Source organism: Esox lucius, chromosome 6, assembly GCF_011004845.1.
Source record: "Esox lucius isolate fEsoLuc1 chromosome 6, fEsoLuc1.pri, whole genome shotgun sequence".
Taxonomy (NCBI): Eukaryota; Metazoa; Chordata; class Actinopteri; order Esociformes; family Esocidae; genus Esox; species Esox lucius.
The window spans coordinates 12,913,878-12,936,908 of NC_047574.1; the positions used below are offsets into that span (position 1 = coordinate 12,913,878).

The 23,031-nt window shown below is 44.2% G+C and overlaps 1 protein-coding gene across 8 annotated transcripts in view; it reads left to right on the top strand.

Moving 5' to 3' along the window:
* The window catches only part of zmiz1a (zinc finger, MIZ-type containing 1a), a 110,526-nt gene that overhangs the window by 15,520 nt on the left and 71,975 nt on the right, over positions 1-23,031 (top strand). For all 8 annotated transcript variants that reach the window (XM_029120292.2, XM_029120291.2, XM_029120285.2 and 5 more), the window contains exon 2: positions 18,443-18,564. The gene's annotated coding sequence lies outside the window, so the exon portion shown is untranslated. The remainder of the gene's footprint in view (positions 1-18,442; positions 18,565-23,031) is intronic.

The following is a 23,031-nucleotide window of genomic DNA, read 5'->3' on the forward strand; positions in this document are numbered from 1 at the left end:
TAGAATCACTTCTAGACCTTTTATTATCACTCTTGTGCATGAACTGACATTACAATGACTCACACCTGGCCAAGAAACAGCTGAGCAGACCATTTTCCACCTTTACTGCCATGGGGGATTTATGGATATCAGGATACTCAAATAAAATAAAATAATTACAGAAACAAAGTGATTTCCAGTATGAATCACATTAGATTAAGTACATTTCCACTAAATGTATTTGTATTACAACACCGCTTTCAAAAACGTTGGGACGCTGAGTAAAATGTTGCCGGCATCAAATGAAAAATGGCCATGTATTTTTCCAAAAACAACAACATTTCACAGTTTCAATATTTGATATGTTGTCTTTGTACTATTTTCATTTAAACACAGGGATAAATATTTTGCACATTATTGCATTCTGTTTTTATTTGCATTTTATGCGGTGTCCCAACTTTTTTTGGAAACAGGATTGTAATATGTTTGATGTGATGCTTGAAGGTTTTGGTTACGAAAAGCTTGGGAACCACTGGTTTAGCTCTCTCCTCTCTAACATATTTAGCGGTTTGTCTTCCTGCTGTTGTCTTTCCTTCCCCTCTCTGTCACCCCTTCCCCCTCTCTGGTGGGTGTGTGTGTGTGTGTGTGTGTGTGTGTGTGTGTATGTGTGCCAACCGCAGTGTTCTGGGCTGAAACAGAGCGTGAGGGAGGGCAGACATCTGTACACACTGTCCCTCCTCTGATCTGAGATTCTGAAGGCTAGAAGCACTAGGGTCAAGCAGAGTTCAGGTAGTTCAGAGAGTGGTGTAGCGATACATCCTTCCCACCTCTCTCTTATACAGCATTGTGCACAACAACAAGAAACTGTGCAGGTTGAAGACAGCAAATGCAGTGGAAGACCCAAGAAGCTGTTTGTATCTGATGAACAGTACTTAAAAGTCACTTCCTTGAGGGAAAGGAGGAGATCCACCGAATTGCTTGCTCTGCATCTGGCAGAGTCATGTGGCACCAAAATACACAGTTCGACTGTGAGGAGTCGTAAGAGAACGTGCTCTCATTGAGCATGATAATGGCCCCAAAACTGATCAGAATTACAAAGTAGGAATGTGCATTTCATATAATTATGTTGGCGGAGAATGAAGTTTGGCGAGTGCTTTCAAAACGCTTTGAAATATGCTTAAATGTAAACTTTTTTTTGACCATGGTTTCATTTGGAAACGACAATCTTAATCTGGGCCTGCTCAGATTGACCTTTTCATGCCCTAGAAGATTAGTAAGAGAGAGATATTTGGATAAAATAGGGTATTCAAATTCTAGACGGAAGCAGTTTTTTTTAAATGAAATGGAGGGCCACATTTGTTTATTTAATTTTGTAAATTATTTACAGGCCAGAACAGGGCAACAATTAAAACATTTATACAGTAGGTCCATTATAATGTCTAAATATTTGAAATTCAGATTCAAATGTATTAGAATGGCCTGGTGAGGTATGTTTTATTTCCCCTCAAAACTATTTTCTTGCCTACTGCAGGCCTGATGGAATTGCCTCGGTGGCCGATCTGGAGAGATTGACACACAGAATAAGATGCACACTATTCTACACTTCTATCTAGCATTTAGATAGCTGAAAAACAAGTGAACTAGCTAGAAACATTTATCTTCTGAACTTGTCAATAATAACCCTTAAATTAATCAAGTCAAGCCAGATAACTAGCTAACAACAAAGCTAACCACTTTACTAGCTAGCTTAGCTAACTATTTCACATTGAACTGACCAGTTGATCCAATAGGATCACGAAGATCCTGCCAGCATTGTTGCCAAGTAACAGGTGAAGGAGCCTGTCTTTCTTCTGGGCCATGTATGCCAAGTGATACCATATAAACAACATAAGGCAAAAAGCATAGGCATCTGTTGGACATAAATCATAGTCTACAGACACCAAGACAAGATAATCCTGCATCCCACTGTGGCATAGCTAAGTGGCTTTTGACCACTGTCTCTCCCCTAAAGCAGTGTACCATATAAAGGCCGTGGTATACTGCAGCTTGTAGACCTTTCGACCACCTGGCGCACCCTCGGATTGCTAATGCGGTAAGCCAATGAGCAGTCTTTGGAGATGTATCAAAAGGTAACATTTTAAACCTGTGAAAGCCGTTTTACATAAAATGTTTATGACAACTATCACAATCGATTGGGTTCGCCAATGTTGTTTTTTCGCTGTGATATAACTCCCCCCCCCCCACGAAGGTAATCGCTATTTAACCACATTCAATGGAATCGGGAAAAGCAATTACATGACGCTGCACATGAGTTGCGTGGACAGAGCGACAGCCAACAATTTTTTCAAGTGCTTTATGAACTTGCAAGAAATTGTAAGGTATTCATCGTTATTCTCCTTTAAGGGATTAGGTGCAATTTCAGCCAGTTTGTAAAATGTAATTAGTTAGCTTTGTTTTCCGTTAGCTTTGTTTGTGCATATATCCATCGCCATGATTTTCTTACGCGTAGGAAGATTTAAACCCACTTAACCCAATTTCACCATCATTATTAAGCCCTAATTATGTTCTTGCTTTAACAGGTATTAAATAATATTTATTTATTGATTTAATGTGATGTTATTAGTAATTTATTTATTTATATTCTTAGTTTTAAAGTATATCCTGTTACTATGTTTAAACTGAACACTGTTTTTAATATGAGAAACGATTCTATTTAAAATCTATTTCTGATAATTTTCTGGTATTTTGTGGTCTTTTTTCAGAATTGAAGTGTTTTTGTAAAGATGGCAGTAATATCCCTATCATACAACCAGCTTCCATTCCCCCTGTCAAAGGGGGATGTATGGCTGTTTTAGTATGAACACTAGCGTTGTTATTATACTGGCACTATAGTATTTTTTTTTTTATGTAACCCCTTGAATGTTCACATTTTGTGAAATTGTATTTTTGAGCAAGGTACACTACCCACAATGTACTCTTCATGGTATGACCCCTCTCTCTTTTCTCCCTTTATCTCTTACTGAAACACACACACACACACACACACACACACACACACACACACTTTCTCTGAGTGTCCTCGCTGGGCCCATGTGGCTGAAACCCAGCAGGCCGGAAAATCTGTTTCATACAGATGATGGCAAGGTCGGCCGAAGGAAGAGAAGGAGAGAGAAAAAGAAATTTTAAAGCGAGAGAAAGGAGGAAGAGGGACAGGGGTAGAGACAACGAGGCACGGAAATACAGACGGGGAGATAAAGATGGAGAGATGAGGAAAGTCAAAGAGAGAGAACAAGAAAGACGGAACAAGTAAAACAACATGTTTTCCCCTCTTCCACTGCAACTGGCCCTGTTTCCCTCTGTGCTGCCACCCGTCACTGGAGTGCGGTTTAAATCAAATAAAAGCCAGTCAGTTGCTGGCTGCTGGCCTGGAGCCCAGCCAACACACAGATTACTGGCCCAGGGAAGGCTGTCAAAACCATCTTGACGGGTGATTAGTACTACTCTATCATTCCTCATATCACTTAGCCAGCCAGCTCTGTGTACTGTGCAGTTCCACTTGTCATTTATTGGTGATTCCTTATTCCTGTTCCTTGTTTCTATTTTTGAATGGTGTGATTTGGTAAAAAAAAAAAAAAATCTATGCATTTTATATACAGCTCTGGGGAAAAATGAAGAGACCACTGCACCTTTTTCTTCCTTTTACAAAAAAGTTGAAAAGGAAGGTTTTGAGTGAGGAAGAGAAGGGTTAAAATGAAGAGACCACTGCAAATCGAACGCTTTTATTAATTATAATAATTATTTAAAAATCGTACAATGTCATTTTCAGGTTTTTTGTTTTAGTTTCCATCTCTCACAGTTGAAGTGTACCTATGATAAAAAATTACAGACTTCTACATGCTTTGTAAGTAGGAAAACCTGCAAAATCGGCAGTGTATCAAATACTTGTTCTCCCCACTGTTTCTAACCAATTCAAATATATATAAAGCTCTGGAAAAAAATTGAGACCACTGCACCTTTTTCTTTCCTTTCCAAAAAAGTGGAGAAAAAAAGTTTTGAGTGAGAAACAAAAATTGGCAGTGTATCAAATACTTGTTCTCCCCACTGTATAGCTCACGATTTATAATTATACTGTTGCTATTTGATTGGGTCGCTGCAATTTTTTTTAATAAACGGTGTAATCTGTGACTCAGAACAATGTCCAGTCATCAGAATTGGCATGCAATTGCAACTGAGTATATACTTATTAGTGACCAAAAAGCGTGTTTTATTTCCTCTGGAATTGCCTGGCAAAAACAAGAAGCCTGCCATTTATTTTATCAATATACAATACATTTTAGCAATCTGCTACACATCTATCTTTGCCTAAACAAAACCTTCATGGGGATTTAATCAATCATCTTTTTATTTCCGATGGGAATAGTGGTGTGTTATACAGTATATATATTTCAGTGGTGGGTGAGCCAGTTGGATAAATGTTTAAAGATGACCTGTAAAATTGTCCTGGCCATATTACATAAGATGTTATGAGTTACAGTTCCCTTAAGTATCGCTTAAAAAAAAATTATGTTGACTCTTTACTTTCTTTTTTTCTTGGAGAATCAAAAGTTTTGTCGAGGGATATTTGCACACATGCTGTTTTTACTGTTTTCTGTGTGTGTGTAAATGTACTTGGCAGTGCTGATTCTGATACCATACCATCAAACATGCTACCCCTTTTCAGCAGTTTTTAACCAAGGATCTATAATTATTATAGCATCTAGATCAATGTAGAATGATCTGTTCTTAGTGTTAGTAAAAGTAATGTATCTTGTTCCAAATTACAAAATGCATAATGAACCATTTATTTCTGTAGGGGCAAAACAAACAATAAAGGCATCAAGCAAGTTTATACAGTCTCACACTTGTATTAGGGCCAAATGTCCTAATCATTTCTACCAATTTTTAGCTAGCAGTGGCTTTAAGTTAGTTTACGGTGGTAAGGGAACCATGAGTTAGAGTTTCTCTTGGCTTGTAGGGTAAAGGTTGAGAAACCATCTAACATCAACAGCGAAATTCACCTGAGGTTTGGACATTACATTCATCTGTTCCAATACTTCTGGTGCAGTAAAGCAGAGGGACAAGATGTATGAAACGACACTCAAAAGTAGTGCACTGTAATGAGGTTTAATTTGGGACACATCCTCTGCCTGACCCACTGGGCTTAGTGTACTGGGGGAGTGTGGAGTGTTACTGTAAATAACAGCACCACTGTGTGTGTTTAATGGGTCACCTTGTGGGTGCTTAAAGCTTGTCCGCAGTGTTATGATTGTTTGTGGACGTCGATGATGCGTGTCTTTGTCCGTAGTGACATTGACTGGCCTAGCTGCCCTGCTTTAGGCTCCACAAAGCGAGAGAGAGAGAGAGAGAGAGGAAGAAGAGGCGGAATAAAAAGGAAGTGGAGAGGAAGAGGTGAATAGTAGGGAGACGGAACACAGCGGGGGAGGCAGAGAGATCCGTTTGGTCTTACACCAGGTTCTTCAACTCCGGTCCTGGAGGGACAAAACAATGCAGGTTTTTGGTCCTGAATCCAGGTCTGAATAAGACCCTGATTGGAAGGAGAGCATGAAAACGAGTTTCTTAGCTCTCCAGAAACAGTATGACTGAAAAACATTACAATCACTCCTCAAATTAGTTCCCATCCTACACCTGCCTTAGGTCTTCATTGCACTGAGCACTATTCATACTTTTCTGTAGAGTTTAAGAGGAAAATAACCCTGTGCATGAACCCTATGTGCAGTTTAACTGTCCAGTTGGGAATTTCTAATTCCTTTCATGCATTGTTTGCTACAGTTTGTGTAGGATGTGGTTGTTAACAGACCCAAGCTACACTTGTTTAACTTGGCTAACTGGTTCTGAAGATGTTTGGTGGCCTTTAACTTGCCGGGTTCACAACGTCAACCATACCGTGCGAGCTGTGCACTGTGGTTGCCTGGTACGCCTCAACCTGCGTCATACTTGTGGAGCCCTCGTCCGACGCGGCTTGTGTAAGCACTGCCACGACATCCTCTGAAGACGAGTCACATTCCTGGGGGGGGGGGGGTTTCAGCTGGTTGTGAATCCATTCCCCCTACCCTTCAGCTGGTTGGTAAGTGGGGGACTTTACGTCAGTAAAATGGGTGTAAATGGTTGGAAATGCGAATTGGTCTCACACCACCTGAGGTAACCCGGGACACTTTCCCGACAGATACTCCCCGCGGTTACTGAGCTCCAAAGACAAATACTTGTTCGGTGTGTATTTGAGGGTAATGTGCCGTGATGTAGGGAGTCTGGTTCTGTAAGTCTTTCACAGTCACCAGCAACATCCCGCGTTCGACAGAGAGCGCCATGTTAGTTACCAGGTGAACTACATTGTCAGTGGTTTGGCCAAAGCGCTGCGAGCGCATCTGTTTTGCCTTATGGTGCAGCAAGAGTTTCTCGTTCTAATGTGACTCTAAAATGTTATTCACGTATTATGTAAATGTTATTTAAATCAAGTTGTTTTCTTAACAATACGATTAAGTCTGAATAAGCTCTTTTGCATCCTTTCCCTTGTATGCAAAAGATCCAGGTTTAGCGGTGGTGTCTGGCATCTTGTCCAGACAGTGTGAACATCTAATGTGCCTTTCTCTCCTGACTTCATTGACAAACTTAAGTCAAAATGGGAGCGCCCTCATTTAATGAAATCATAGCGTTCCTCCTCCATTGAAGTGTGATGGATTGAAGAGGCGGGCATTGGTAAGCTGCCGAAAGTGGAGGAAAGGTTGGCACGCTACCTGTCGCCTCCTGCGAACCGACGGATACTCTCCTCCCACAAGATGCAGCAAGGAGTGTTGCTGTTGCCATTTCCTGTAGCCCAGTAGGGGTGCAAGACTACGTCGTGTACATGGCTTGTGTGCACTCAAGGAGTATCCCCGAGTCTACGTGATATTCAGAGCTGGCCATCTGTTCCAGTCTGTGTGTCCAAACGACTGGTTCACACTCACCCACTGGGTCCTAAGAACTCCAGGTTCTCCCTTTCTCCTCAAATCCTAGAGGCAAGCTGGCCTCCTTGAGGCGCAGCGGGCTCAGGCTCTCGTCTGGACGACGAGCGGTGTGGTAGCTAGGTCGTTCGCGCAGGTAGTTAGCGTTTACATTTCAAACTGTAGTCATGTAGAAGACACTCTCATTCAGAGTAACCGATAGCGTTTATGATAGCCAGGTGGGACGACCACACGACTCTTACTAGTACATACTTACTCCGTGAAGCAGCTGTCAGCGCTAGACTGAAGAACATTTAAATAAGTCTTTGTACCTCTGTTTGCGTCACCTGTTCCAGGCAATCAGACTTTCCCATTTAGTGTGGCAACGAGCAGCTCTTAAAGGAGCATCCCTGAGAAGAAATGCCAGTGTCTGCAAAACGAACAAGCGTCAAACTTTAATCCTCAGGTTTGTCCCATTTGAACCATCAGTGTTCCTCTCAAATGTGATTGAATCAACATGACATCAGCCCTTTCTAATGCAACAAACCAACAGCAATATAACTCTTGCAAGACTGCTTCTTGGGTTTTGTTGTAGTCAGAGCAAGTGCACATCAGAGCAGAATTCAATTGACAGCAGCCCACGAGCCGTCTTTCCTACCAGCGAGTGAATGCGCTTTTCAGACCAGAGCTATGTTCAGAGCGCAGCCATGCATATAGCACATTTCTTGATATTATTTGCCCGTTAGCGAGTTATCAGCCCTGCAATGGGGGAGTTACTGCTTCCTGTAACAGCACAAATTGTCTAGCACAGGCCTACATTTCAAGCTGTCTTTGAAACGCAAGTCAGCCAAAAAGCTTGTTTAGGACTTGAAGTGACAAAAAGTATATTTTAGACCGCTTAAATATGTAAACTATTATTGGCAGAGGGTAACCTACATTGTCTAGATCTCTGTAAGCCCTATTGTTAAAAAAATACTGTTTTTGGTAAAGTTATTTATTGCATCTTACAGACAGGCTGACATCTAAAGGTCTTAGAGGTCGAGATAAAGGTAGGGAAAGGAGTGTAGCGAGAGAGGGAGGAAATGAGTGGTAATGGAGAGTCAGAGAGAGACATGGAAAGAAGCATCTTATTAAATAGTGTTTTTCCCAAATTAATTGAAAGTGGTGTGGGTGGAAGAACATAGGATATCATCAAATCAGCATATAAGAATAACAAGTGATGAACAGGTTCAAATTGGAAATTAACATACAAATGATGTTCCCAAAGGCACAGAGTGAAACAGGGAAACAAATTGAGCTCAGCGAATTGACAAAAACTCTAGTACTATCAACCTCCCCTGGTTTCACACTTAAAGGGGAATAAAAATGGATATCTACAATTTGTCCAAGTACATAAATTGCGTAAAGTAACTGTTGGACTGTCTCTGTACACACACCTCCGTCACTCCGGCTCGAGTGCAGTACATTGTTATTTGGCTTTCCCCCAACAAATGTGATTTGATAGAACTTTGTGAAATAACAATTGTCAATGTGAAAACCAAATGTACTGTCACAGTGAAAACACAACATTGGTAAAACACATATTGTGGTTCATGCCATACACATTTTGTGATAAATGTCTGTCGCAGGTTTTAAAGTTGACCTTCTCTAACATCTTGTCCCAGGGGCATACTTCACCAGCCAATAAGCTGTCTTCTGAGACTTCAAATTTAAAACCTGCAACTGACATTTATGACAATACGTATGTTATGTACCATAATCAATTTAGGTTTCCCAATGTTGTGTTTTTGCTGTGATAGAGCATACAATTTTCACATAGATAATCTTTATTTCAGAAAGCTTGCATAGAGAAACAGTCCAACAATTACTTGAAGCGGTTTATGAACTAAGACAAATTGTAGATATTCGTTGCTATTCCCCTTTAACCACAAAGACACAAAACACCTCCTGTATGCAGACTAATTGGTCTTACTGTCCTCAACTTAAAAATTACATCATCTGTAACAGTTAACAGTTGTAACATCATCTGTCAGCCCTGGGCTCAAAAACACTAAAACTATCATATTCCTTTGATGGTCCAGGTGTTTATTCAAAGAGTTGACATTGGCAAAGGTTTGTGTTGCAGTGAGCATCATTTCATACATTGGCCTGCTGTTTAGGGCCACAGACCATTTTATCCTAATTTCTTGAGAGAATAAAGAGTGCGTTTTTCTGCCCCTTAAATTAAGTGGGATCTTTTACTTGGCCCTCCACAAGTATCAAAGAGAGATTTGATACTTGAGGGACTGAAGTGTTTTTGATGGAAACCCCATGCATGATTGATAAAGGGAGGGATGGAGGAAGAGAGGGGGAGAGGGAGGGAGGGAGAGAGAGAGGGAGAGAGAGAGAGAGAGAGAGGTTTGAAATATCCCTGCTCAGAGGCTATCAATTATTGAATGCTCTCCCTGTCTTCTGGTGGCAGCCACACGAAAGATCAGTTACTAGTTGGAAATCTCCAGTTGATATGTCAAAGGAATTAGTACTTTGTAGTGATTTTTTTTTTTTCCATCTCTTTTGTAAAAGTCTTAATGTTGCCCATGGCGGCGCTGGTTAGTGCACGTTTTGAAGCAGTTGGTGAGTTTGAGTCTTTTGCTGCAACCTTTCTTCCCTGAGATATTTTCTCGCTAGTCCTATTTGAAAAACGCGTGTTGATGCTGATCCTTTCTGAGCCAACTGAACGCTCTGGTCCTGTTCTGTGTACTCTGTCTCCTCCTCCGTCTTTTCCTGTTCCTCTGGGTCTCTGTGGCTGCTCTTTCCCTACCGTCCAACAGGTATAAGTCACAGAGACAGAACGGTTGAGGCGAGCTCAGATCATCTCAACGGCTGCTCGTCAGAACCACTTTGTTGGTCCATGTACCCCCCCCCCCCATCGCATTTTGCTCAGACCGAAATAGTCCATGTCTTTTCCCTGCGGTGTCTGTGTCCACTCCACCCTCAGCTGGAGGGCAGTTTAGTTAGTGTAGCCGAAAACGAGGACACAAACAGTATTGGTCTGTCTGACTGTCCCAGTCCTGAGCGCTTTATACACATGCTGTCGTTGCACTGTCAATAGGCGTTTACTGCTCATCATGGACATCTGACTTCTCCCCGTCGGTTGCCTTTACTGCAGAACGTGTGCGTCAAGCACTACACGGATATCCAGTCACAATGGCTCCCTGAGCGGCTGCATGTTATGGTGGGTGGAGTAGTACGTTTGGCTCGTGTGCGTGTCGGGGAAGCGTTCGCTCTGTGGCGTGAGGGGAGATTCTATGAGCTGAGCTAACTTGCCTTTGGGGGCCTCTGATGCTAATGTCAGTCAGTCAGGAGAGGGAAGAGATTGGGGGGTGGGGGTATTCACTCATTCCTTCCACATCACAGACCTGATTAAGCTCTTTTCTCTGCGTGTGGCCAGGGAGTCAACATTGCTATAGACTCTGTCCAGTGTGTTCCCCTTAAGTGCTCCAGGACTGCCAGAGGCAAGACGTTCAAGATCATTCTAGAAAACAGTCTGCTGTGGAGGTGAACCCGGTTCTGACAGAAATATTCCGTTGTCACGTGGCTCCGTTAGGAAACGGAACTATTAGCATGTTGTTTCGATTTGTCTTGATATCCCCATATAGAATTTGACAAGCTGGAGCCTTGGCAAAAATGTTACACTACATTAACCAACCCCGGGGCACTGTCCATTGGAATTCTAAGGAAGGGGACGCGTTCTGTAGCTTTACAGTGTCATTCTGATCACTGCATTTCTGTGGAGATCGGAGCGTCTTCTCTATGACGACCAAAGAGATTCCACCGCTGATGCTTCCGTCCTGTTCCTGGGCTGTATGACATCATCGGTATGAGTTGTTAAGAGCCATGTGGCGCCGGCTATTGTCTGTCCGTCATCACACACTACTACCATAGCAGGACAGGTGTGTGCGTTTTGTTTTACTGTTGCGGTTAATCGAGCAAATATTCCCATAAAAAAAATCCTATTGCCCCTAACCCCGAACCTTGCCCTAATCGTAACCCTCATCTGAACCATACATCTAACCCCTAACCCTAATACTGATTGTCCAACCTTAACCTAGCCTTTACTCTGATAATCCATTTCCCTTACGGTTGTTTGCGAGACGTCGACCCACGGGCCAAGTTTCCTGGTTTCACTGTTACTGTACGTAAGACGTTCTGTGTACACACGCATGCGCGCTCACGCAAACACACAGAGCACGAATCAACATTGCATGAGGAGAGCGCAAGAAAACACACATCATGTAGGCTGGCAAAACGGAGAGGAAAAACCCTGGTGTAAATAACAATTTGAGGTTGTTAGGGGCAACAAAACACAAACGATTCTGCAGCTTTTCAAAGGTCACAAACGAGTGTCTGTTCTCAGTTCTCTTAGTCACAGACTGTTGCTGTCCGTGTCTAACGGCAAACATGAGTCTGTAAAACAGCCCATTAAACGAAGCCATTAGAACGCGCTGAGGAGACCCAGCAACACAAAGCAACAGCAGCTATAGGCAGGTTGTGAACTTTGCCCTGGTCATCTCCCCAGCCTCCCTGAGCTCTGTCTCTTTGGCAGGAGGTGGGCTCTGCTCTGGTCAACTCCCCAGCCTCCCTGAGCTCTGTCTCCCTGGCTGGAGGTGGGCTCTGCTCTGGTCATCTCCCAGGCCTCCCTGAGCTCTGTCTCTCTGGCAGGAGGTGAAAGATGTATGCAGCAAACAGGCATCGCTTAAGGGCCCCTCTCCCCCACCACTACACAGTGAACAGGTTCAATTACCGTGTGTGTGTGTGTGTGCATGGGCGTGTGTGAGTGTGAGACCCAGCCGGGCCTGAGGAGAGCTGAGAGGTAGAGGAGGTGGTAATAGCCTCTCACTAATGACAGCAGGGGAGTGGATTACACCAGGCCATCGCTACACCACTCCCACTGCTCAGCCTCTGTGTAAATAGTGACTGAGAACCATTAGCTGGACAGAAAGCCCCGCCTAGGCAGAATCCGAGGAGAACCGGAGTAGGGAGGAGAGGAAGGAGGCGGGCTCTGGAAGAGACTGCGGGGTGTTGTTACGAGGGGGTGTGCTCGCTTGCCGGTGGGAATGCCCTCCCCCGTCTCCTCCAAAGCAGGTGGAGCGTTTGATGAGCTCAGTTCCACAATGTCCACCGAAGCACGGTGATTCCTGGCCGCGGCCCCCCAAGTGTCCTCTGCAGCGCACATTTCGGTTGTGGCCCTGGACGAGCACCCCCGATTAATCTCAATAAGAGCCTGTTAATTAGATGACGAGTAGAATCAGATGCGCCTGGCTGGGGCTGCAATGAAAATGTGTACTGTTGTGGGTTACTCGAGGACCGGAATTGGGGAAACACTGGCCTGCGTTATTAAAAAGGCTCAGCAGCTTCTTTGGGAGGACCAGCGTTAATGTTATGGTATTTTTAGTCAGATTGGAGTCACTGTTATCCAGGCTATTCAAAAAAGGTGCGCCTTTCTGTAACTGTCCCAACACCCTAGCATCGCTATACGATTAATCCATAGTTTTTTCCCTGACCTTAACCCTGACCCCAAGCCCCACATTATACCTTTTACCAAAAAACCCTAAACCATAAATATACTTTTTTTTTCACATGCTAACTGGTTAAAGTGTGTGCGTGTGTGTTGATATGTATCAGGGAATTCTTGGCTGATAACAATAACCAATATTCATATACATAACACAATCAGGCAATGTTGATAACAGTACTTTTGTTTTGTTTTCTCTGGCACCTGTGTCTTTTAACCACTGTTGCCTGTGTCTTTTAACCACTGTGTCTTTTAACCACTGTGTCTTTTAACCACTGTGTCTTTTAACCACTGTGTCTTTTAACCACTGTGTCTTTTAACCACTGTGTCTTTTAACCACTGTGTCTTTTAACCACTGTGTCTTTTAACCACTGTGTCTTTTAACCACTGTGTCTTTTAACCACTGTGTCTTTTAACCACTGTGTCTTTTAATAACCACTGTGTCTTTTAATAACCACTGTGTCTTTTAATAACCACTGTGTCTTTTAATAACCACTGTGTCTTTTAATAACCACTGTGTCTTTTAATAACCACTGTCTTTTTTAAAACGCTGTTACTTGTGTCTTTTAAAACGCTGTTACTTGTGTCTTTTAAAACGCTGTTACTTGTGTCTTTTAAAACGCTGTTACTTGTGTCTTTTAAAACGCCGTTACTTGTGTCTTTTAAAACGCCGTTACTTGTGTCTTTTAAAACGCCGTTACTTGTGTCTTTTAAAACGCCGTTACCCGTGTCTTTTAAAACGCCGTTACCCGTGTCTTTTAAAACGCCGTTACCCGGGTCTTTTAAAACGCCGTTACCCGGGTCTTTTAAAACGCCGTTACCCGGGTCTTTTAAAACGCCGTTACCCGGGTCTTTTAAAACGCCGTTACCCGGGTCTTTTAAAACGCCGTTACCCGTCTCTTTTAAAACGCCGTTACCCGTCTCTTTTAAAATGCCGTTACACGCGTCTTTTAAAACGCTGTTGTCTGTGTGTGTTTTTCCATTCACAATGCATCTCCATAGGTACATCTGATCACATGACCAGCCAGGGCGCAGAGTACAGGCAGAAAGACATTATGTAAATATTCTGGTGGCGGTGTTGAAACTACATGGATGGCATGCCGTATTTCACCACGCGGTGACGGTTGATGAAACACACTCATCAGAGATGGGAGATGAACACAGAGAGATAAAGGCAGAGAAAGTTGAAAGGAATGTGCTGTGATATTCTCTCTAGTGGTTCTCTGACGTTCAGCGCACGCACGCACGCACACACACACACACACACACACACACACACACACACACACACACACACACACACACTGGAAGGTACTGTTGTAAGGCAACCAGCTGTGATTAGATGAGTGCGAGTTTGCTAAACTGTTTTTGCTCCACTTATGTTAAACAACTGTGCACAAACTCATAATCTTATTGTAGGTAGTTGCCTTTCAACTGTAATTAAATCAACCTCAGTACTGTCTTGCAGAGTGATGTGTAGTTCCTTCCTGTTGGATGACAGCTGGAAATAAGGATGTTCCAAAATGAAGCGAACGCTCAATCACCGGCCCCCCAACCTGCTTTGAGAAGGACTACCAACATAGGAAGTTAGGCTACTGAGATGCCCTAAACAAACGTAGCTCAAAGTTTACAAAATAAATGGAAACATCCTTCTCAGTAACGGATGAAAAAAAAAGTCTAAACAATAACAGATCAGATTAGTTTAGAGAACTGTTTTATGTAGAAAACAATGATTCTGAAAATCAACCTGCAATAGAGCAAGCTGGGAAAGGATGGCTGGGGCTGTGAGTAGTTTTGAGCAAACATTTACTCAACTAGCTTGTTCAAATTCAACTCCCTTTAAGCGGCGCTTGTTGATTCAGCCAGAAATTGTAAGGTACCAAGATGCAATGGGACTGTGAGGTAACGGTTGGCAACAAAGCCGGACAAAATGACAGTGCTGTTTTCTAATAATGCTGTTGTTTTCTTTTCTTTTTTTTGTGACTGACATGTCAACCGACTTTAGATTCTGATTTCTATTAGTTCTTAGAACTTGGCTCATCATGAGTCAATGGAGAAACATTCAAATTTCTTCTCTGAAGACGTCACTGGTGACATTAACTGTGTGTGTGTTTGGGGGTGGGGTGTGTGTGTGTGTGTGTGTGTACGTGTGGTATTTTTGCAGGTCACCAGGAGATGTTGATAATATAGAATTGTTTGTTTTACCAGCTCTGAGCTCTGTTGCTCTGACATGTCTGACCTTTTCAAACTGCTGGTGATGATGAGCTGGTCCAGGATTCTGTAGGGCCACATTAGCTACAGTGTTTTCCTGCATATTTAATGAACGTGTTATTAAATCAACATTTTATGGCGTAATATTAATTTTACAAAACAGCCCATTCCTCTGTATATTAACCTGGGTTTGGGTCAGGGATCTGTTTGGTTTTACGGAGACTGCATGGTCTGATTGCAAGCAAATTGAAAGAAGTGTGCTTGACGAAAAATGTCTTCCCAGAGCAGGTCAGTGTATCTCCTGACTGAGACCGGCGCAGGACATGGCTACAAATCCATCACTGTCAGTCAGAAGGGCTTTTAGTGGAGCACAGTTTAAACCGGTTTGAACACTGCTGGCCTCTGACAACTGGGAAACACCCAGGAACAAGTATTAGTTGACCTCTCAGCAGTGGTCTGTCTGTTTGACCTGTTGAGTGACATGAGTGTGGCCCTGTGAGGATTAGGAGGGGGTGTTGTTGAGATAAGCTCTGTGATTTACTGCTCCGCCAGGGCTCGTAGGTGACTGTTCCAGCCCTCTCCCTCTTGTCTTTCTTTCGTTGTCTTTTGCTCTCTTTCTCCGTTTTCTCTTTTCTACTCTTTCTTCGCTTTCTGGCTACGTTGTCTTTCTCTTTCCTCCGCCTCGTGTGGAACAGGTGTGTTCTGTTTTCACGTCTGTGAAACACCACCCTTGTTTGTTTGACCCCTCCCTCCCTCCCTCACACTCCACTCACCCACCACGCCAGACGTGCACCAAAATGCACATACACACATACACACACACACACTAACACACACAGCACTGACCCGGTCACAGCCAGAACAGACCAGAGCAGGCTTCTCCGCGCCGCCAATCCTTTGGCATTCTTGAACTATTTCCCTCAGCTCTCTGAACATGAGGACTCCACAGCTCCTCTCCCATTCAAGTCGCCAGCCGCAAACTCTTTTGAAGATACCATCTGACAAAGAAAAAAAAACACCACAGCGTTTCGCCAGGATTATCTCAAATGTCTTCAACATGTCAACAGGAAACGGCGCAGAAGGGACACAGGGAAGGATTGGGGGGGCGGGGCGAGGGGGGGTGATGATGCTCGGAAGGTTGGAGTAATCATGTGTACGATAACGCCCAGCCTTCTCAACGACAACAGCTGCATGTAGAAGACGTTCTGAGTAGTTAAACGATTCCTGTTATTGTGTCAACTTACTGGTGTGGTAATGGGGACTTTGAGAGGTTGGTCTTGACTTTGTAATCAGGTAAGACAGTGTGAGTGCCTGAAATTGAAATATAAAAGAAGACTACCCAGGGAGTACTGTGATAACAAGTGCCTTTTTAATGACTGGAGGTGTGTGGGTGTATCGGGACCAAGGCATGGCAACAGTGCTTGATTCATAGGGCTCTGGGCTTTTGCTATCACTGAGAACATTGTGGGATATGAAGTGAGGTAGCTGAATCCAGGATTGGCTTCACGTACTGTACCGTATTCCCGGCGCTGTGACACCTAACTGAAACCAGGGCCTGTATTCCTTAAGCTTGAGGATCAGTTTAGCCTTTTAGATCGTAAGGAGGTTATATCGATGCAGGGGACTTGATCCTAGATCTACTCTGACATGCTCTGTGAATATGACCCAGCCACACGTTCTCCTATACTAACACGGTCTTGTGAGAACGGCCTCTGTGTTCCCCGTCAGTACGGAGGCTACCCTGACTGCCAAAAACACACGTGTTGTTTTGGTGAGATATGTGCCGGAGATCTGAGAGGCCATTACGTCACTGGATATGTACTGGTTCTGGCAGGGCCAGGTGACCCAGACCCACACAACAGCAACAGGACCTGTCAAACCCTACCCGTATAGAGGAAATCAGATTATCGTATTGAGGAAGAGGGCGAATGAGGGGGAGGAGGAGAGCGCGAACGAGTGAGAGAAAAGAGGGGATCCTTAACAAGGGCCAACACTCGACTTGTTTGTTGTGGGAAATGGTCTTCATGTGCTAATTTCCTCCAGATAAACATCATACTGTTAGACGGCTCACAGTAAAGTGTTTTATCTCCGCTGCAGGGAAATAGTTGATTTCTTCCCCTCGCTGGGGATAGATGGACAACTCTAATAGATTATAGAGCTTCGACTACACTGCATCTAACGAGCGCGCACGCGCCCGTTTTAAATTGTAGATGAGTTTGCGGTTTTTATGGAGGTGGTTACCTATCTGAGGCTCAGCTCTCTCGTCCTTTGTCTGGGGTACTGGAAGGGCACTAGGGCAGAGATGTGTCTGCATTCCCTCTTTACCAGTCTTCCCCTCACTCCCTGTTTTTTGCGTTGGTGTTGGAGATGGTCATTGATTTTTACCCCCCCCCGCCCCCTCGGTATATCAGTTGATGAGTGGTGCCCAGGGACAACCCTGCTTGTTTTAAGGAGATGAGCTGTTCAGTTTTACATCCCTGCCAGCTCCCCAGGCAACTCAAATGATAAGGAAAGGGGTGTTTGTGTTTGTTCTTTTTGTGTGTGCATGCTTTGTGTGTGTCTCCTTGTGGCGTGTTTTGTGCATGCTCTCATGCGCGTGTGTTTCTCTGTGTGTTTAAGAGAAGTTGTTCGAAGCCTGTCAGTCCACGATCCCCCGCTGAAGGCCTAAAGTAAAGGTTGTGGTTTAAAGAGCTTTGAACAGACAAGCTTTGGCTTTGGCATCAGAGTCTAAAGGATCACTAGACACTCAGAAGACTGAGTCAGAAGACTGGTTTCCATTGGTCTGCGTCTGTATCAATCAGCCCAGAGGGCGTGTTACTGACCGACCTAAACAGTGCGAACAAAGGAGACATTGTGTTAGTTAGAGATGCGGCCCTAAATACGCACGTTCACACTGGCAGATTGGTTTTCACCCATCGTTGTGGGGACCCAAACAAATATTGCCATTCAAGATCCGATTTCCCCTGACCCCTAAGACAAGACTCACACTGCTTAAAGTTCGATCATCTCTCTCGTTTTAAAGCGATTCATTACTGTGAGGATTTCAGTGTCGCGTTTCACTGTGATGACATGGGGCTGCAGGCCGACAAGCAGGAAAAGAGACGTTAGCAACTTAGCGGTCACTAAATGACATCCACACCGGTGTAAATAGATACCACACAGGACTTGTCGTTGCTTTGTTTTGCTTTTATGTGTGTATGACCAAATGAATTCCTGGTGTTTGTATTCACATGTCAGGTTGTCTTCAGAGAACCTTTTTTGGGGGATTGCTTGACGCTTTGGGTCTTCTCTGATATTATCTGTACTGTAGCAACATGCTTCCAAATAGCGCTGTTCTATTAGCTGTAACCTGTCATCCAGGCTGTTCAGTTTGTCTCAAATACTAGTGCAACACACTGGGATGTTGTAGACCATTTATCTCCTCATAAAAGTTTCCATTTCTTACTGATTTCTCCCCTCCAGTGATTTTATTTAGCTATCTCCCCCTATTGCTGGTTTCTTTTCCTCTCTCCCCATTATTGTCTTTGCATATTTCTTTAGAGTGCACTTGTAATAGAGCGAATGCTTGAATGAGCTCCCAAAGCTAATACCTGATGCTTTCATTGTATCTCTTTTGTATATAACTCTCTCTCTTTCTCTCTCTCTCTCTCTCTCTCTCTCTCTCTCTCTCTCTCTCCCCCCTTTTGTTTGGTTGTCTTCGTCTTTCTCTCGCTCCTCTCAGGTCTGGTGTACACGGACGGCCAGTGACGACCACTCCTGAAGGATATAACTCACATGAAGGGAGGGGTGGGGGTGAGGGGGAGGTTGTGACATCACTCCCAGCCCAAGTCAGCGTTCGAACCGGTAGGTGACCACCCATTCCCTCCCCACACCACCACTCCCTTCGCACCATACAGTCGTTTCAGAATGTGTCGGTAAAGCTCAGTCACGGCGGCTCAATGAAAACGCGTTACACAAGGAAAGCGTTTTCGTCTTCCTGGACTGGAGGACCAACCTCTCCTCACTGAAGAGACCGCGTGGTGTGTGAAGCTTGAAACAGGGCAACTGCCAGTCTGAAAAAGGGAGAATGCACATTGGTAGAGAAAGTTATTCCTGCGTTTGTGTGTGTGTGTGTGTGTGTGTGAGTGAGAGTTGGCGCCACATGGCAGTACCTGATAAAGGAAAGGATGTCAGCAGTCTTGAGCTCACACCACTGGAATTATCCTCACACCTCTCTCCTCCTTCTGTCCTTTTGTCTCGCTGTTATGTATATACTAGAGGGACATGCATTCATGGGATTCAAAGAGAAGGGTGACATGTACCACAGTCCCAGGGTTTCTATGTTTCCTGGCCTCTCTCTCCTCTCCGTGTATGCCTACTCACAGCTTGACAATGACCAAACGACCCGGGAGGATCAAATCCTATTGTTTTTACATGGTACCAGTGGAGGGACAGCATTATCCATGTCAAGAATGACTTTATTGCTAAACGCCAAACTTCGTCACTTTCATGTTAGTTCGGAAACAACCAGTCACTGTTAATAATGTCCTAGCTTTTTGCTAATTTCTTACGTTTACATTGGTGTATTTAAGATGGCTTTGAAAAAACTGACTGTTATTGAATGGAAGTTATTGTATAAGGTGAAATTGAATTGTGACTCATAGTTGATAATTGCCTGAGCTCTTGATAAGCTGGTTGCATTGAATATACTGTATGGCTTCTTGCTTGGACAGTGGCTTCGTGCAGCAAAAGAAAACTGTTAAGATTCCGTATTTTAAAGCTAGTGACAATTTGAGAATGTAACAGGTTATTCATATAATTTCTTGTTGAGAATATCTTTTAAAAATATATATACACACGCAGACCCAGTTGCCTGCTGGAGGTCATTTTGTAGGGCTCTGGCAGTGCTCCTCCTGTTCCTCCTCACACTAGCAAAATGCAAAACTAGAGAAGAATCAGTCAGGAAGGATAAGGTGAGAGCAATTGTCTTTGGCCACCACCTGCAAAACCATTCCCTTTTTGGGGGTTGTCTAGCTGTTGCCTCTCCAGTGCACTCTCCCTTTTTTTTGTGTGTGTGCTACATTCCAAGGTAGGTAGCATTTTTTGAAGTGAGAAATTTAGTCTAATCTCATTGTGATTATATTTATACTGTACCTCTTCAGAACTTTCATCAATGTAAAAATGCTCTAAATTCTTCAAAGCCCTGCAGATCAGGAGTGCGTGGTGTGTGTGTGCGTGGTGTGTGTGTGCGTGGTGTGTGTGTGCGTGGTGTGTGTGTGCGTGGTGTGTGTGTGCGTGGTGTGTGTGTGCGTGGTGTGTGTGTGCGTGGTGTGTGTGTGCGTGGTGTGTGTGTGCGTGGTGTGTGTGTGCGTGGTGTGTGTGTGCGTGGTGTGTGTGTGCGTGGTGTGTGTGTGCGTGCGTGGTGTGTGTGTGCGTGCGTGGTGTGTGTGTGCGTGCGTGGTGTGTGTGTGCGTGCGTGGTGTGTGCGTGCCTGGTGTGTGCGTGCCTGGTGTGTGCGTGCGTGGTGTGTGCGTGCGTGGTGTGTGCGTGCGTGGTGTGTGTGCGTGCGTGGTGTGTGTGTGTGCGTGGTGTGTGTGTGCGTGGTGTGTGTGTGTGTGTGTAGTGACATGTTACGTGATTACAGAGGCTGCGCTCTGTCTGTCGGCCTGTCAAGTGTCCATTTCCTCTGATGAATGGTTGTAATATGCTCCGCATCACAAGAGGGGACACATTCATTAATGGCTTTGCTTTTCATAACGTCTGCGATGCTACAGAGGGGGACGGAGAACAGTGGGGTAGAAGGAGAGAGGGGTATAGGGGAGAGAGAGGGGGAGAGAGAGAGTGGGAGTGGGAGAAGGAGTGGGGGAAGGATGATAAGAAATGGGAGAGTAAGAAAACAGAGGATGACGGGGGTGAGGGAGTGCTTGTTAATGAATAATCTGTGTTCCGTTTTGTCTGTTTATCCATTCAAGTCAGTACACAACAAAACTGGCCCCATTTGAGTCATTTCCAAAATGGTGAGACGGCAGTCACTGTCGTGGGTTGTGTTGCCTGTGTGGTGGCAGGAGCTTGGGGAAGACTGAGACGAGGGAATGAGATGTAGAAAAACATATAAAGACAAAGAGAACGTATAGTAAATCAACTTTAATATGAACTCTGGAAAGAAATTGTCTAGCCTTAGTTCTGTCTTTTATATATTAGATATGTTCTCTGTTGAAATAAAACTCAGTATGAGTATACTCAGTGTAAAATTCAGTATATTATAAATGTTCTCTGTGTTAATGCAGTCCTTTTTTTCCACTACAGCTGTCATACAGTAAACTCGACAACCCAGAGTTAAAAGAAGTATTTCGGTCAGATTGTCTACTTGATGATGTTCTGGGTGGGGTACCATGTTAGAAAAGATACGACCACAACATGTGACGTGTTCACAGTGTGTTTGTGAGTGTGATTGAGAGTGTGAGTGTAATGAAAGGCGATATAAAAGCAGTTATAATGTTTTTTTACTCTCCAAAAACAGCCTTTCAACCCAACAGTGTGTTAGTTTATTGGAGAGATTGACCAAGAGGAACATGAAGCTCCCCTGACCCCCACCCCCCTTTCCTGAAGTCCACGATCTGCTCCTTTGTCTTGCTGACGCTGAGGGAGATCGTTGTCCCGGGTTCACAACGCGAGGTCCCTGACCTCCTCCCTGCTGGCTGTCTCTTCATCACTGGTGATCCAGCCTGTTAGTGTCACATCATGACAACAGTTGAGGATTGTTTGAGAGACATGCACAGCCATGAGGTCGGTTGGACCTGTGATAAGACAAACATTTCGAAAATGGAGAAATAATTTTCTCCAGCCTCTCTGGTGTAAAGACACACTTAAGTGTGCTGAACAGTAGCGAGTGCGTGCATTTTTCTACTTTTCCCATGTTCCTACGTTCCCGCTTCGCTCCTGGAAATTCGGTGAAGTCAGCCTGTGTGATGTTCTGCACAGTACCAGAAGTTTCACTTTCCACACAATTTGGAAACTTTCTGCCTTGTTGTTTGAAGAAATATTTGGGGGCCGGGAAGAGATACCAAAGTGCTGGTGATACGTTCAAACTCCAAAGAGTTCACTGGAATGATTTAATTACCAGTGCAAATCAAGTCCCCGTCCAACTAATTATAAACAACATGCTTGCACGCCACCACCACACTACTACACAGAGATACCAGACCCAGTTATTCCTCGCTCTCTGACCCACCTAATTGGGAACGGCTGTGGTTGGCTCTCACTTTGGATGTAGGCTTGTGCGTGTGTGTGTGTGTGTGCGCGTGTGTGTGTGCTCGCGTGTGTGTGTGTGTGTGTGTGTGTGTGGGGGGGGGGGGGGAGGTAAAGACCAGCAACAGGCTAACTGTGTCCAGCAGTTGGCCCCTTGAAATATGACCCTCACCCTCTCCTCTCTTCTGGCTGCATGCCAAGAGGCCGAGCACAAGTGGGCTTCATGTGAGAAGTGTGTTTAAAGTGTGTGTGTGTGTGTGTTCTGTGGGAGTGTGTACGATCGCATGTGTGTGTGTGTGTGTGTGTGTGTGTGTAAAAGAGGGAGAGTGAGAGTCGGGGAGAGATCGAGAGAGCGAGTTAACAGCAGTTAGTGTTTGTTGGAGAAAAATAGCGGAGTAGCGTGTTGACATCTGCACGTGTGTTGTTCTGTCTGTTTCTGTCAGATATATATATATATATATATATGTACACAAAAGCAGGATATCTGTTTGTCTGAGTCTGACGATCACTGTCTGTCTGTCTCTGTTTGTCTCTCTCGGTCAGTCTGTCTTTCTTTGACTCTTTCTGTCTGCTGCTCTGTCTGTCTCTCTGTCTCTTGGTTGAAGAGTGTCACCTGTCGTGAAGCTGCTGTCTCCTCTCTCTAGTTTACAGATCCGATGACACTTTTGACATGTGGTGGAGGGGTGATGACAGGGAGAAAGAGAGGGAGAGTTGGAGCGAAAGAGAGAGCATGTGTGAAAGAAAGAGTGTGTGTTTGTTCGCGCTTATGTGTGTGTGTGTGTGTTTGTGTGTGTGGGTTCATGTTTGACTGTGTGTGTTAGTGTATTGGGAGCAACCTGCTGCACTCTATCAACTGTGTATAGATTCTCATGACTTTGCTTTTACTCTGTTGGTTTTGACTCCTCTCAACACTATGGAAACACTCTCCTGTTCCCTGATGGGAAAAGTTCAACATTTCCATTAAGTCATAATTTGCTTTCCATTTGACATTTTAGATAAACACTTTCCTTGGACTGTATTTCCATCTGTCATTTGATAAGTCCACTGCACAAGACCTAGTGAAATGACAGGAGTGATGCAAGT